The sequence below is a fragment of the Myotis yumanensis genome, unplaced genomic scaffold, assembly GCF_028538775.1.
Source record: "Myotis yumanensis isolate MYYU_CA2020_CCGP unplaced genomic scaffold, mMyoYum1.0.hap1 SCAF_16, whole genome shotgun sequence".
NCBI classification, from domain to species: Eukaryota; Metazoa; Chordata; class Mammalia; order Chiroptera; family Vespertilionidae; genus Myotis; species Myotis yumanensis.
Genome location: NW_027223767.1, coordinates 43,693,316 through 43,710,308, shown reverse-complemented (window position 1 = coordinate 43,710,308; position 16,993 = coordinate 43,693,316).

The following is a 16,993-nucleotide window of genomic DNA, read 5'->3' as shown; positions in this document are numbered from 1 at the left end:
TGGCTGCTGCGTCAGAAAGGCTCATTACTATCATTTCTTCTCTATTACTCCTGAGTATGTAGCACTATATTATATGTTACTATAGTATACATACTCACCGTCTTTAGTGAATATAATGCCTTTTACCTTAAATGTTATATGGTCTGGCATTAATATTCCAACTTGCGCTTTGTTTTTATTTGAATTCATCTGATCAATATTTAGTGGATAATGTTTTTCTTAGTTTCATTTTTGTTGTTGTTATGTCTTTGTCAAGCTGCAAACTAATGGATTTAAAAACACATTCAAGACTCTTCCCTTAATTTTTTTCTATTTATTTACAAATATAACGATCACTGATTAACACACAACTCAAAAACTTAAGCACTAATAATATCATAGCTAGTTATGTATTACTCCATCCCATCTCCTACCTTTTCTTTATAGATAACCAGTACTATGAATTTTGTGTTTATCTTTTTCTTGCTCTTAAAATTATGTGTTAACACTTTTTATTATCTCATTATTACACTGTTTAGTTTTGGTCGAACTTTATAAAAAGTATGTGTGTCTGTATATATCTTGTGTTATCTTTCTATGCATGAACAGGGACTATTTCTTCATTTAGTTAGGTCACCCTGTAGGTCCTTCAGTACAGTTTTACAATTTATAAGTATGGGACTTGTACCTCTCTTGTTAGATTTATTCTTAGGTATTTTTTTCTCTATAAAAGGTATCTTTGAAAAAAATATGTGTCCCCTAATTGCTTATTACTGGTATATAGACTTGCAATTGACTTTTGCATGCTGAGCATAAGAGCCAACCCCCTTGCTAAATTCTCTTATCATTTTTCAGTGGTTTGCTGTAAATTCATATTTTCGCTATGGCTAGTCAGATTATTTGAAATAATGACAGTTTCATTTCCCCCTTTGTGATCATTATGCTTATAACTTTTTTCCTGTCTCATTGTGCTGGCCAAAACTTGGAATGCTAGTTTCTTGCCGTTGGGCGATGATTCCCACCCCCTATTTATTTTGCTTTTCCCTTTATGCTGGTTTGGCGTTTCTGTAATTTATTTCTATTATTTTAGTGATTACTCTATACATTTTAATACGCACATTTAACCTAACAAACTTGAATGATATTTTGCCTTCCTTCTAGTCAATAGGACAACTTCAGATCACTTATTTCTGGTCTTCCCCTCTCCTGACATAGTATTGATTTTCTTCCCAATTTACTGATTTTGAACACTTCAGTTCTGCCTTACTTCAATCTCCACAGATTAGACTCCTGTATCACTGTACTGAGACAGTAATTCTTGGGGGCTTATTTTTATGTCACCACATTTTTTGTTGTTGTTCACTTTCCATTTTTGCATCTCTACCTCTTTCTGGGATCACTTTCCTATTTCTTGAACTAAATCTTTTATGAGTTCTTTTAGAGAAGATCTCTCTGTAAATCCTTCATGTGCTTGTTTCTTATAAAGATTATTATATTTCCCCTTATTATTAAATGATAGTTTTGCTGAGTAGACAATTTTAAGTGCACAGTATTTTTTTTTTTTTTTAACATTTTATAAAAGCTGTTGCACCCTCTTCTGGCTTCCATTATTGTTTGTGAAACCTGTTGTTACTCTAATTATCATTCTTTTATAGGTCATCTGTCTTTTTCTTTCTGCTTTTCAGATCATCTATTTATATTTGATGCCCAACAGATTCACTGTGGTGACAAGGTATGAATTTATTTTTGATCATATGTGGGATATGTTGTGTTTCCTGGATCTGTGTATTCATGATTTGCATCAGTTCTGAAAATTCTCATTCATTATCTTTTAAAATATTGCTTCTTTCCATTCTCTCCAATTTCAGCTTTTGGGACTCTAATCAGATGGATGCAAGACATTCTCATTCTATTATTTTTCATGTATCACAATTCTCTATTGTATTTCTTTCCCCTTCTTTCACTTTGCGGCACTCTGGATAAATTCTTGGGATACATATTTTAGTTTAATTCTACTTTTAACTGTATCTCATATACTGATTAGCCCATCCATTGAGATTTTTTTTTCACATTTTACAAAAATACTTTTTATACATATTTTATGCATCTCCATTAAATTTTATTGAAATATTATGCTTTCTATTAGTTCATTAATTTCTATTAGTTCATTTATTTCTCACCTGTACTATGCCGGTGGTTTCCTGTTGTATATTTTTCCTTACAATTGCATTTTGTTCCTGCAAACATTCTATACATAGCTGCTCTGTGTTTGGTATTTGATATTTACAATATTTGCTATCTTTGTGGAGGGTGGTGGCAGGGGTATGATCTAAATTTGTTGTTTCTTCTGATTCTCACTCCTGGTGGGTTTTTGCCTTCTTGCGCACTGGGAGGTTTTTATTTGAAGGTTATGTTTGGCTTTTAATCCATGGAAGTCCTGTAAAACTAACTTGGGCAAACTTTCTACCACCGGTGTTGCCTCTGATTCAACAGATGTGGAACCCCAAGGTGTGGCTTAGCTTTTCTCTCCAGCAGGATAGTTGGCCTTCTTGGCTCAGGGCTCCCAATGAGCAAGACGGGCGCTTCCCAGCCTCTAAGGCCTATGCCTGGAACCGGGACGGCATCAGTCCCACCACAACCTATTGGTTAAGACCAGCCCATAACCAGGGAGAAGGGAAGTCATTTCTCCTCTAGATGGGAGGAATGGCGTGGCTGCCTCGCCATGGGGCTGGGACCTCTCCCTCACCATCAGCCTGGACACTGTCTTCATGCCTCTCTTATGCTGGATCTCCTGTTTCCTGGATCACATGTCTTTTTCTTTCTTTGTTTATTCCCTTGTTTTGCTGAAGGACATCTTCCAGCCTGCCTCCCACTCCCCCCTTTATAGTCATTCCAGGCTATTGCTACATTTTATTTTATTTTTTAAAATATATTTTTGTTGATTCCAGAGAGGAAAGGAGAGGGAGAGATAGAAACATCAGTGATGAGAGAGAATCATTGGTTGGCTGCCTCCTGCACGCCCCCTACTGGGGACCGAGCCCACAACCCAGGGATGTGCCCTTGACCAGAATCAAACCTGGGACCCTTCAGTCTGTAGGCCAGTGGTTCCCAAACTTATTTGGCCTACCGCCCCCTTTCCAGAAAAAATATTACTCAGCCCCTGGAAATTAATTTTTTTTAAATTTTAATAGCAATTAAACAGAAAGATATATGTATTAATGTTTCTACCCTTTTCGTAAAATATAGTAAAGAAAGGTATAAATTAGAAACATTGAAGTTTGAAATTATGAAACTATTTATTGAACTCAGAATAGAAAGGTAATACAAAAAAAGTTAAAACAAATGCACCTGTGGCCGTCACCGCCCCCCTGGATCGCTGCAGCGCCCACCAGGGGGCGGTAGCGTCCACTTTGGGAATCACTGCTGTAGGCCGACGCTCTATCCACTGAGCTAAACCAGCTAGGTCCAGGCTGTTGCTGCATCTTAGGTTGTCATTCCATCTTGCTTTGTCAGATACTCTCCTATCTGCTTTCTATGTTCCAAAAATTTGTTGACATGTATTGCCCCTCTACTGTTCTCTTTGCTTCTGTGGTTCTATACATTAAGAAAATTCCCATATTTTTATTTTGGTAATCAATATATAAATTTTAAACTAAATACTCTTCATCAATGTTGAATGGAACCTTGTAAATCTTTTTAACTTTCATAAGGTGGCCTTCCCCCATTTTAGGAAAGTTTTATTTAATTTTGTCTTTGATTGCCTTTCACCCAGTTCATGTTTCTTTTTCAGGGACACCTGTAACTTTCTGACTTGATCGCTACCCTCTGTTTCTCTTCCTATTACTTTATCTTCATTTCTTAAAACTTATATTCAGTATTCTGGGAGGGACTTCCAAATTTATCTGAGTAATGGAATATTAATTTGAGGATGACTGAAAACTAATTTCTAAGGAGATAGCCAGAAGGTCAAAGGCCTACCCTTACGATTTACATGAATGCCTTTGTGATTGTCTGTGGTTACAGCTATGTATTAATAGGATGTTTTATGAGTTCATAATGGCAAGGGTTATAAATAGCTGGGCCTAAAAGTAACTGTTGGGGTCAAGATGTGAAACTAGATTAAACACTAGTTTAATCTTTTCTCAGACTCTGCAGAACCTGCCTTCTTTGAGTTACTTATATCTAAATTACCAGGTAGGGAGAAGGGGCACAGCAATTACTTCAGGAAATATCTGAGGAAATGTAACTGCCTATGCTCCCATCCTTATATGACGAGTATCCTCCTGCAATGAAAGACATTGTGGCATAGACGCCGGGCTGAATCATCTCCAAACACACCGAATCATAATGGCTTTTCACTATACTGATTTGGTTTTCCCTCAATTCAACTGTGCCCGTTAGAGCCTTCACTGGGAGTTAACATTCTGTCATTGAATTTTAGTTTCCTTTTCAATTTCGTCTTATCTCCATCTCATGTTCATCCTGGCCTATTATCTTTTTATCTCAACTCTCTCCTGACAGATTTCTTTATTTCTTTGAGGATGCTGAATAAGTCTCTGGAATTTTCTTTTGGATCTTGAAATGGCAAGATAATTGAGTGCGGTAACTTACTATGGGGGCTTAGTAGCTATAAATCAGTTAAACGAATAGTTGAAACTATAGTACTTTTGGGGCAAAATAATAGGTATTTTGTCTTCGGACCATACCCCTCCTTTATGAAAACTCTACCCACACCCTCTTCTTTGCAGGGATTAAGCCCCTAAAGGCCATATTTATAAGATATGACCCTGCCTCACCTCATACCTCATCATATCTGGTGAAGAGGGTTGATACATGAAGGAATTAGGTTGAAAGTCTTTAGTTAGTTTGAGATATTGCTTGAGTTTGGGTTGTATAAACTGTGGTGCATCAGGGCAGCCAAGTATATGAAAATGGAGAGAATGCAATTTGTGGAGAAGGGCCAGAAGATGTGCAAAGAGAGAGAGTGATAAAACATACGAGAGGGAGGGAGCAATAGAGCAAGAGTGAGAATGAGAAAGAACTTCCTGGTTCTAGTTCCTCTTAAGGTCCAAGTGCACTTCCTCTCTTTGTCCTCTGAGCCACACCCATGTGCTAACAACATTTTCCCTTTCGTTTGCAGTGGGAGACTTGGACCACTAAGACAACCTTGATTAAGACATCCCTTCCCAGTTATAATAAGCACATCATATCATTGTGAGTAAGAGGATGAAGACGATGTGGCACATTTTGTTCCTGTAGTGGGAGGACTTGTATCTAGCTCATCCCAAAGTAATATCCGATGATTAAGAACAAAGTGAAAAGGTGTAGGGGTGGGTAGGGTGGAAGGACAGAGACCACATCCTCCTTTTACCGCTGTGCCAATTATTTTCTGATCCATCAGAAGGTTGACCCTGCCATTCCTAGGTCTTGCTGAGATCACGCAGGTTTTTGGTACTCATACATCACTATGGGTACCAAACGCTCGGAAAGCTTAGCCAATTCTTGATTGTGGAGTTAAAGGTAAGAGAGAGCAATCACAGCTTCGGGTTAGGTGGTCAGTGCCACAACCACAGTCTGAAGTGGAGGGCCATATCCAGGGCCTGCTTGTCTTTCATGTTCAACATTAGCCAGAGAAGCCTCGAGCTGCAGGTCTGTAGAATAGAAGTGGGCAGCCCAGCAGGCGTGGCTCAGTGGTTGAGCATCGACCTATGAACCAGGAGGTCATGGTTTGATTCCCAGTCAAGGCACATAGCTGGATTGCAGGCTCAACTCCCAGTGTGGGGCATGAAGAAAGCAGCCAATCAATGATTCTCTCTCATCATTGATGTTTCTATCTCTCTCTCCCTCTCCCTTCCTCTCTGAAATCAATCAATCAATATATTGCTACATTTGGATGGATGCTATGACCTTGAAGGAACAGCGGGTTGCCTTTACTGAATGAGATTCACCTAGGTGGCAATCAAGCCTGTGGGACTGATGGCAGGTTGATAGAGACCAGAGGACCCTATCTAAGGTGGCTCTTTTAAAAAAATATATATATATATTTTTTTTATTTCAGGCAGGGAGAGGGAGAGGGAGGTAGAAACATCAATGACAAGAGAGACTCATTGATCGGCTGCCTCCTGTATGCCCCCACTGGGGATCGACTCTACAACCCGGGCACGTGCCCGAACCGTGACCTCCTGGTTCATAGGTCGATGCTCAACCACTGAGCCACGCTGGTCGGGTGAATCTCTGCCTTTTAATTGGTGTCTTTAGATCATTTAGACCATGTCTTCTTTTCTATAAATGTGTCTCTCAGAACTGCTTCATCCCATACGTTTTTTTATGTTGTCTTTTCATTTTCATGTGGTTCAGTGTATTTTAGAATTTCCTCTGAGACGTCCTCTTTGACACATGGATTATTTAGACACGTGCTATTTAGTTTCCAACTGTTTGGAGATTTTGCTGTTGTCTTTCTGTTATTAATTTTTAGTTTGATTCTACTGTGGTTGGAGAACACATTCTATTTGATTTCACTTCTTCCAAAACTGTCGAGGTTGTTTTATGACCCAGGATGTGGTCTAACTTGCTATATGTTTTGTGGGCACTTGAAAAGAATGTGTAATCTGCTGATGTCAGGGAAGAGTTCCATAAATGTCAATTGTCAATTAGATCGTGTTGGTTAACGGTCTTATTCAATTCTTCTGTATGCTTGCTGATTTTCTGTCTATCAATTGTTGAGAGAGGGAGGTGGAAGTCTCCAGTATAATTGTCAATTTGTCTATTTCTCCTTTCAGTTACATGTCAGTTTTTAATTCACATATTTTGTAGCTCTGTCCTTTGGTGCACACACTTCTAGAATTGTTATTTCATCTTGGTAGATTAACCCTTTCATCGTCTCTGTTTCTGGAAATGTGCTTTGAAGTCTACTTTACATGATATTAATATAGCCACTTCTGCTTTCTTTTAATATTTCCATGATATATCTTTTTCCATATTTTTACTTTCAATCTGCCTATAGTGTTATATCTGAAGTGAGTTTCTTTTCTTTTTTTAAAAAAATGTATTGACTTTTAGAGAGAGGATTTGGAGGGAGAGAGAGAAAGAAACAATAATGTGAGAAACATTGATTGGTTGCCTCCCCCACGCATCCCTACTGGGGCCAGTGATCAAACCTGCAACCCAGGTATGTGCCCTTGACGGGGAATCCAACGCAAGATCCTTCAGTACACAGGCTGATGTTCTAGCCACTGAGTAACACTGGCCAGCGTTCATTTTAGGATTTTTTTTCCATTTCACTGCTTTCTTTTGTCTGTCTTCTTGTAGGTTACTTGAACATCTTTTAGAATTTTATTTTTCTTTTACTTATAGTGTTTTTTAGTATATCTCCTTATAGAGTTTATTTTAGTAGTTACTTTAGTCATTACATTATGTATTACATATATCTTGTCACAGTCTATTTAGTGTTGTCATTTTGCCAATTGGAATAAAGTATAGAAACCTCCCCTCCCCTTATGTCTTTTTACCCTTTCCATTTTTAGTACAATTGTCTTAAATATTTTCTCTATATACATTTAGACCCATTTCAGGCAGTGTTATAATTTTGCTTCAACCATCAATTTAGAAAACTTAAGAGGAGAAGGAAATCCTAATTAATTTACTCATTTATTTGTTTATCATGTTCTCCCTTCCTTCCTGATGTTCCGAGAATCCTTCTTTTGTAGTGTCCTTTCTGTTTAGAAAACTTCCTTTAGTCATTTTTTAAAGGGTAGGCCTGTTGGTAACAAATTCTTAGTTCTTCATCTGAGAACGTCTTGATAGTCCCTCATTCCTGAAGGATATTTTTGCTGAATATGGAATCCTGGGCTGACGGTTATTTCAGCTCATGGGAAATATGCCACTCCCTTCTGGCCTCCATGGTTCCTGATGAGAAATTCACTCCCAGGTGAGTCGTTTTCCCCTATAGGAAAGATGTCGTTTCTCTCTCACTGTTTTCAAGACTTTTTCTCTGTCTAACTTTCAGAAGTTGGATTCTGGTGTGTCTTGGTGTGGATTTCTTTGAGCTTTCCCATTTGGAGTTCACTCAGCTTCTTGAATCTGTAAGTTTATGTCTTTTGCCAAATTTTACGAAATTTTCAGCCATTATTTCTTCAAGTACTTTTCAACCCTTTCCTCTTTCTTCTCTCCTTCTGGGACCCCAATGACAGGAGTGTTAGAGCTTTCACTATAGTCCAACAGGTCCCTGGAACTCTGTTCATTTTTTGTTTTTAGTTTATTTTCTCTCTGTTGTCCAGATGGATCATTTCTATTATTCTATCTTCCAGCTCACTGTGTTTTCCTCTGTCCCTTCCATTTTACTAATGCATCCATTGAGTTTTAAAATTTTCTGGTATTAATATGTCTCAGTTCTAGATTCCCTTTTGCTTCTTTATGCCTTCTATTTCTTTGCTGAGACTTTCTATTTTTCTGATGAGGGTTCCTATTTTTTAATTTGTCCCACGCATGTTTGTTGAAGCATTTCTCTCACGGTTGCTTTAAAATCTTTGTCAGATAGTGTTAACATGTCTGTCATCTGTGCGAGCATCTACCAATTTTCTTTCATTCAGTTTGAGAACTTCCTTGTTTTTTATGCAAGTGAGTTTCTACAGAAATCTGTTCATTTGGTACCTGTGTTATGGTACTCTAGGCCAGCGGTTCTCACTCAACCTGTGGGTCGCCAACCTGTGGGTCGCGACCCCCTTGGGGGTCGAACAACCCTTTCACAGGGGTCGCCTAAGACCATCGGAAAACACATATAATTACATATTGTTTTTGTGATTAATCACTATGCTTTAATTATGTTCAATTTGTAACAATGAAAATACATCCTGCATATCAGATACTTACATTAGGATTCATCACAGTAGCAAAATTAGTTATGAAGTAGCAACGAAAATAATTTTATGGTTGGGGGTCACCACAACATGAGGAACTGTATTAAAGGGTCGCGGCATTAGGGAGGTTGAGAACCACTGCTCTAGACCCTTCTGCTGTAACTGGCTGTCTCTGACACCGCTCAGGCAAGGGTTGGCACTCTTTCCTTACTGACAGGTGGAGGTGGAAGTCCAAGTTTTCCACGTCATCTCCACCCTCTGACCCGAGGGAAGGTGGGGGATGCTCCTCTCGGTGGGGAGGAAAGTCCTGACCCCGTATTCAGTTTCCTTGACACCAGGCCAGTGGGTTAGGGGAAGGGAAGTCAGTTGCTTCCTTACAGACTGACAAGGATGAATCTAGACTCTTCACTTGGTCTTTGCTGGCATGTGAACCACCGTTGTTTTGATATCTTTGGCTGTAGTAAAGTGACTATTGTCCAACAGTTTTATGTATTGCTAAGCTTCCCTCTTCCTGGTCCTTTAGCTCCTGGAGCTACAAGCTTCTTTGGTCAATACTGAAGAAAGAGCAAGTCCATGCCTTGCCATTTTCAGCAAAAGTCCCGTGATTCTCTCTGATCGGGCTGCCGTAGATCACGGGCCCATCCCTGAAGAGTCATTTTGGCTAGGGAGACAGGAACATACTGATTGGCACACCCCGAGATTAAACCCCGGATTAAATCTCTTGGCTGAGAATGGGAGAAGGAAAGATGGTTCCCCAAAGGAAATGCAAGGTTCCAGTCCCAGAAAAGATGCTGGGCAGTGCACTCCAGATGTTCATAGACCGAGGAAGAATCTTAACCTATGGCCTAGATGGATAATCAGAGCCCCCAAGCCTGTTGCTAGGAGACAAACCGCAAGAGCCAGGTTCAGAATCAAGTTTCATGACTGGGCAAGATTTCTAGCACTGGTTACTTGCACATGGCATCCCTAGGAATGGAAATGGCAGACAGCCAACTGGGATTTAAGGGAGTTGTGTCACCAGAGAAACCCCAAGCCTGGCGAACAGGGACCTCCAACTGCTCGGTTCTGAGAGAATTCCAACTCTATGCCAGCAGGAAGGGGAACATTTGAGCAGAACACCTCCCGGGAGGGGAATTCTCTTTAAACTCCGCTCAGGCCTGGCTGTGGAGGACACGGGACGAGACAAATCCAGGCAGCTGCCAAAATCAAGGGCAATCAGACTTACTAAGAGACACCTGATTTCACTAAAGGGCAACGAGTCTGCAGGTCCTGCCCTTCGGCCTGTGGTATCTCCCAGATTGTGACCATTGTCTGTTATTTTCCCTTCCCTGCTTATAAAAATATATATATGTCTAAAGATTTTTTAAATAAAAATAATGAGTGTTGTAACACCAAATAATGCAAAAAGTGATAAAGTGAAACCTTAGTCTGTGATCATACCCTCCCCTGTTGGGTCCACTCTGTCCCTGGGAGGCTTACACCACTAAGTTAGGTACTTATTCTTCAGAGGTTTTCCTACACACATATTTAAACTGTGCACAAGAGTCAAATTGAGCCCTGACTGGTTTGGCTCAGTGGATAGAGCATCGGCCTGCAGACTCAAGGGTCCCAGGTTCAATTCCGGTCAAGGGCATCTACCTTGGTTGCGGGCACATCTCCAGTAGGGGGCGTGCAGGAGGCAGCTGATCAATGTTTCTCTCTCATAGATGTTTCTGGCTCTCTATCCCTCTTCCTTCCTCTCTGTAAAAAATCAATGAAATATATATATTTTTTAAAAAGAGTAAAATTGAAAAATTGGTCAGTTCCCCCCACCCCCATCAATTATGAGATCCATTCCCCAGAAGCAATAATTTTCAACCAATTCTCTTTTTAGCCTTTCTGATAGCCCTTCCATATGCCAGAAAATATGCTAATATCTTTGTGCCTAATTCATCACGTTTAAACAGTATCTCCCGACTCCCGCGATGAAAGACAACGAATTTAGCTTGTTTTCACTGCTTCCCTTCTTTCCCTCGTCCCTGCCAGTCACACATCTCTGTACTCCTTCATTCTTCACTTGTAGGGCTTTACATAATATATTTAAACATCTATTCCCTGACTTCTCTTTGATTATTGCCTAGAGAAGAATGACTATTTTACTCTTGTACTTGATTGATATTTGGGCTGGGTATAATTTCCCCTCAATATTAGTTAGGATTAAGTTTAACTGAAAATAAAAGACCAAAAATAACAGTGGTGCAAGCAAATTGAAGTTCATTTCTTTCTCATAGAAATGACTGCAGGGGACCAGGCTCCTCTCAGTTCTCTACTCTACGCCACATAAGCTGTGGTGCTTGTCCTCATGGTTTAAGATGATGGCTGCATAGTGGCAGCAGCCTGGGTGGAGGAAGGTGCACAGAAGGAAGGGACGGCCGGAACTTAGTCATGTGGCCACACTTAGCTTCAAGGGAGGCTGGGACGTAACCTTGATTCTGGATGGCTCTGCGCCTGGCTAACATCCCAAGGTTCTCTTACTAAGGAAGAATAAGGGCACAGATGCAGGGACAACCAGTGGTGTCACCCATTCCTCCACCCTTTGCAGGCTCTGCTCCACCTTCAGATTGCATCAGGGGTGGCTGAAGAGATGTCTGATGACAATCTGGTTTTCATTCCTTTGTAGGCAATCTGTTCTTTCCCATGGAAGATTTTTAAAAAATATATTTTTATTGATTTCAGAAAGGAAGGGAGAGGAAGAGAGAGATAGAAACATCAATGATGAGAGAGAATTATTGATCGGCTGCCTCCTGCACGCCCCACACTGGGGATGGAGCCCACAGCCCGGGCATGTGCCCTGACTGGGAATTGAACCCTGACCTCCTGGTTCATAGGTCGTCACTAATCAAGCAGGAGGCTTCCTTGGGATTAGTACACACACGTGGGAAGGAGGCCCTCTTCATGCTAGGGTTGCTAGCTGAGATGATGCAGGCACAGGGCTGTGGGTAGCCAGCTTCTCTCAATGTGAAGAGTCTCTTTGCAGAGCAGAGCAAGGCAGAGATGAGCAGAGATAAGCCATGGGCAGAGATGGAGTTCTGGTGTCCTTGAGTCCTGACTAATAGAGAGCGCCATAGAAGTTTAATGAGACTTTAATAGACTAAGCAAACCATCTCCAGTGCCTCTCTCCTTGACCTTCCTTCCCTCTGAGCATGGCCAGGCACCTCCTCATCTACGCTCTTAGGAGAGATGGACACCATCCCTTGCCTGCACTATGGTGTCAAGTCTGAACTCACTCGCCTGGCAAGTGAGACCTTTGCAATCTGACCCCAACTCTCCAGTCTCCTGTCTTCCCAGGCAGCCTCTGTGTCAGCCAGAAAAAACACACAACACTCACAGTTCCCTGCACTTGCCCTGTTGTTTTCCGCTGCTGCCTCTCTGGAATGCCTTTTTTCCGCCACCCCTGTGCATCCCAGTCCACCCACCAAGCCCAGTCATCAGTGGCACCTCCTTCAAAGCCTTTCTGCCCAACTCAAGCGGAGTCCCACCTCCTCCTCTGCAGCAGTCACCTCCATTGTACGCCCATCGCACTGAATTACAATTGTTTTGCTCAGCTGACCTTCCTCTACTAGACAGAGTTCCTTAAGGTCAGAGAGCTGGTCTTCACCCACCTCTGTATCAGTCTCCCAACACCCACAGGAGATTGTCAACTAGCATGTGATGACTGGGGGGGGGGGGGGGGTGGTTATGAAGAGGCTCATTTCCTGATCTGTGAAATGATGGAAAGGGATTCTTCTGGCCCCACACCCCCACGTTCCAGGTTTCAGAAGAGAGGCAAGTCTTATGATTGCTCACCAGGAGCCCCTCTATGCAAAGAGGGTGGAGAGTGAGAAGGCAGTGTGGATGCCACCTGATGGGGCTGTGTCTGCACTGGTGTCTGGCTCAGTTGGTGATGGGACCATATAGCCTTAGAGAACTCTGACTCTCCCTGAGATTTGCAAAGTTTTGAGCAGCCCTGCCCCCTCTTTCACTTTCCACCTCCCAGAAGTGATCGAAAGAAACAATAAGGTCAAAGAAGAAAGGAGGTTCTTGGAAATCTCCTGACCCTCCATTCAGGTGGCGGACAGATTCATCCCCGGGAGGTACGGGGTGAGCTTGGGGGGGAATCAGAGAAGGGGGGTCTGGGGACAGTCTCTCTGTTGCCTGCACACACATCCTCTGGCTGTGCCTCTGTTGCTGCATGAAGCTTCCCACACCAGTGAGAGGCAGCATGGCCGAGGGTCTGGGATCCAGACTGGCTGTGTGACCTGAGGCAAGTCACTTAACTTCTCTGGGGTCTCACTTGCCAGGCGAGTGAGTTCCTACAATTGCCATGATTTCTTCATCTCTACAGTAGGGATGATAATAGTACTTACCACATAGGGTAGCTGTGAGGAATAAATGGGTTTGTATAAACCCATGTACACACGTGCTATGTAAACGCTTGCTTAGACTATATATGAATTTCATGTGTTGAAATCCAATCTTGGATCCAAGAAGCCCTTTTGTACCTATTGAAGAGACCCCCTCAAATGGCTTGTCAGTGGAGTGGGTGTTTGGGGGGTGGTAGTGGAAATGATCATGGAACTTCTTGGAAGATAAAATATATATAGTGAAATGCCTCAAGTGTCCACCAGAGGGCACCCAATTTTTCCCCAAAGAGCCCACTCTGTAATGGAGAGCCTAGGCGGCCTAGGCCCTAGGGACTGACTGCCTTCATTACTTCCACTTGGGTGTCTGTGTGTCGACTGCAGGTCACTCAGAACCAGACCATAACTGTGTAATCATGGCTGAAGGAGCTCAGCGTCTCCAAACTCAGGCCATGTGCTCCCCAATAAACACCACCTCTCCATCCTCAGAGACCCAGAGACCCCCAACCGTTAGCACTGTGCTTGACCCTGCTACCCTAGGACTGTCTGGATATTCGGGAAAGGGAGTGTGGCCCAGGGCCACTCTTCCTGCAGCCAGTTCTGTGGGGGCCCAGATAGGGCAGAAACACTTCTGAACCCCTCCCCCTTCACACCACCCCCTCACAGAGGGAGCCAGGGTCAGAGGAAAGAGCGCTGGACTTTACAGGAGAGCTGAGTTCTCTGCCTGCCACCGTCCCCCCCTGTGGTCACCTACCTGTGTCTCAGTTTCCTCTCCTGTGAGTGGGGGAGAACAAGGCCACGAGTGGCAGACTGGCTCCTGCAGGGGATGGGATCCAAGCTTAGAAAGCTGGAAGGACAGGGGTCCTGCCAGCTGTAGGCGGGAATCAAAAATAGTTCCTACAATTGCCTAACAGTTTAGCTGGAGCAGGAACAGAGCTGTCCCCCAGCTCACAGGAATGTGTGTCCCTCATGGGCTCCGGGGCTCTGCCTGCCCCCTGCCCCCTCTCTGCAGCCCTCCTCCCCCTGCAGAGGACACGCCCAGGGCTCCTCGATCTTGGTGGCCCTCTAGCGCTTACAATGAACCTCCCTTCTCTGACCTTATTGTTACTAAGGGATGTGAGGAGGCTATCGGATGGTGGAAACCCTATAAATTAAAGGATTGAGGGTCAAGAAGTGGTTGGTTTAGGGGAGGCGGGAGTTGGGAGGAAAAGGTGTTGGGTGTGGATGTTGGAGGCACAAGCCACTGCAGATAACATTCTATGAAGGAGGGATTGAAGGGTCTGTGGAACCTTTCCAGGCTTAAATGGCCGTTGTATTTATTTAATGAAATCATTCTGGCTTTTTCTTGCAGATAAAAACTTGACAATGAAATTAAGAAAATTATTAGTTGTTCCTAATCTATCACTCAGAGACATATATTGTATCACCCAGATATAGATTATGTATCTGAATGACTGTATTTAAGTTTGTATCCTGTTTTTCAAAATTAACATTATAGGGAGGTCATTTCTCCATATCATCAAATAATTTATAAAAGCATGATTTATGAAGTCTGCATTGTATTTAATTGGGAGAGTAGATAAGAACTTATGTAGCCGATTCTTTATGGATGGAAGGTTAGGCTGTCCGTCTCTAAGTAGTCTCCTAATGATGCTTCAGCCAACATCCTTGCACAGGAATCTATGCCAACATATGCTTGTTCTTTTAGGATAAGAACGAAGAATGGAATCATTGAGTGAAAACACAAATAATTATTTCAAATTTATTTTAACTCTAAGAGATATCTCAGCTCCTTGTAAATATATATAAGCAATTCTAAAGGATACGCAAGAGAACACTGAAGTCCCCCCCACTCTTTGTCCAACTCCTGCAAGGTGACACCATTCACACTTTCGTAAGGAAGGTTCAAGATTCCCCATGTGCACTGACAGACACATACCCTCAGGTGTATGTTTGTATATGATGGGGGAACAGCAGATCACAATGACAACCCTTTCTTCCTCTTTTTAAAAATCAAACAAATCGTTGTAAGGAAAACACACGTTCATGCTAAAAACAACAGCAACAACTAATCAAACAACATTCGGAAAGAGAAACAGAGTCAGGACCCAGGGGCCCGAGTGCCTGCCTGTTCCTGCCTCCCACCGTCTCCATGTCTGCGTTGTGGTCACGGTGATGAAAGCCTGGCCCACTCCCTGTGAGGGCCCAGAGGAGAGGCCCTGAGACCCCCGGCGCTGCAGTGCTGGAGGGGAACCCCCGAGTGGCTGGTGCAGATGGGGGAAGCTATCATCCCAGACCGCGCCATTACGGTCTGTGATTCTGGAAGGACAGGGGCTCCAAGGGCCTGGGGAAGGTCTGGCCTCTTGGGTGGGACCCGAAGCAAAGACTTGCAGGTCCTTGGCCTTCCTGGAGGTCTGGCCTTAACAAGCCAAGCAAAGGAAAGGGCCTGTCCTGCCCGGACATGGCTACTCCTGCCCCGGGCAGCTCCACTGGACTGGGCTGCACTCCATGAAGCTGGGGAGGAACGGCTCTCCTCACGCCCTCCCACAGTGGTCCGAGGGCCCACAGGCTCCCTCCAGCCTCCACAGGCGGACAGACACCCCAACGCCAGCGTCTCCCCCAGCCCCCAGTTGAGAAATTCCAGCTGCGATCAGCCAGCTGAGAGAAGCCGGGGCTTAGCCTGTGCCGGCCAAGGAAGGTCACAGGCCATTTAAGGTGACTCAGGAGTTGGAATGAAATCATGTGCAGGGTCCTGGGGAAGGGGACCCCAGGCTAGCAAACTCAAGGGACTGAGGAAGGAGACAGGTGTCCGTCTGTCGGGTCAGCCGGGACCACCCTGTGAGCTTCAGGTGCCAGTTCAGGTGGGCGCCCTTCCGACAGGTAAGCCTGGGCTTCTGATGTTTCAGGGTGTGAGCTCTGGCGGCCGGGGCCTCACTCCCTGAGCCGGTCCCAAGGGCAGTGACCCAGGAAGCCCTCCCAGCCCGGCTGTGACCAGGACCTGACCTGTCGGTCCTTCGGGCCAGAAATCCTTCTGGAAGCCTCCATGGAGTCACATCATCCACCTGTTCCAAGTACCCCCCCCACCCCCTCCACCCCACCCAGCCTGGCTCAGATGGAGGCTCAGAAGCCTTCTGCCTCTGGGGTCACAGGGAGGGCATCGTCTGTGGCCTCAGGGGGAGCAGGGCCCTGCCACCCGGGACTTGCATGCGGGTGAGAAGGCAAAGCAGGTGACAACACAGAAAAACACGAGTTCTGGGCGCGGGAAGAACAGGAACTGGGAGTCGGGTGTCTTGATTTCTTCTCCTGTAAAAGGAGGCAGTGGTGTGGCGATGTGGGCTGTTAGAAGAGTTAGAAACCTAAAGTCCTGAAGGTCCCTGAGCCCCTCCCCAGAGCTCGGGGACTCTGGCTGCCCCCAAGCCTCTCCCCAAAGCCAGGACCCCGTGCCCTCCCTCCTGCGTCTCAGCTGGGTTTTCTCACCCGCGGTGACCAGCTCGGAGCCCTGCAGCTCCTGGGGGAGCAGGGGGGCCTCCACGCCACTTGCCGCTGGCAGAGGCAACCGAGGGCGGGCGTCTCTGGTCCTGGGCTCTGGCCCTCAGTCACTGGTCACCGGGCCAGCGGGAGGGAGCCGCCCTGGCAGGCCGTGGCTCTGCCCCCCAAGGCCCTGCGAACACCCCTCCCCGCAGAGGTGAGAGCGCGCGCTGAAGGCAATGCCTGGAGGCCTCCTCGACCTTTCTCTTGGTCATCTTAGGACATCTGCCCTTTTAGAACTTTCTGGTCCAT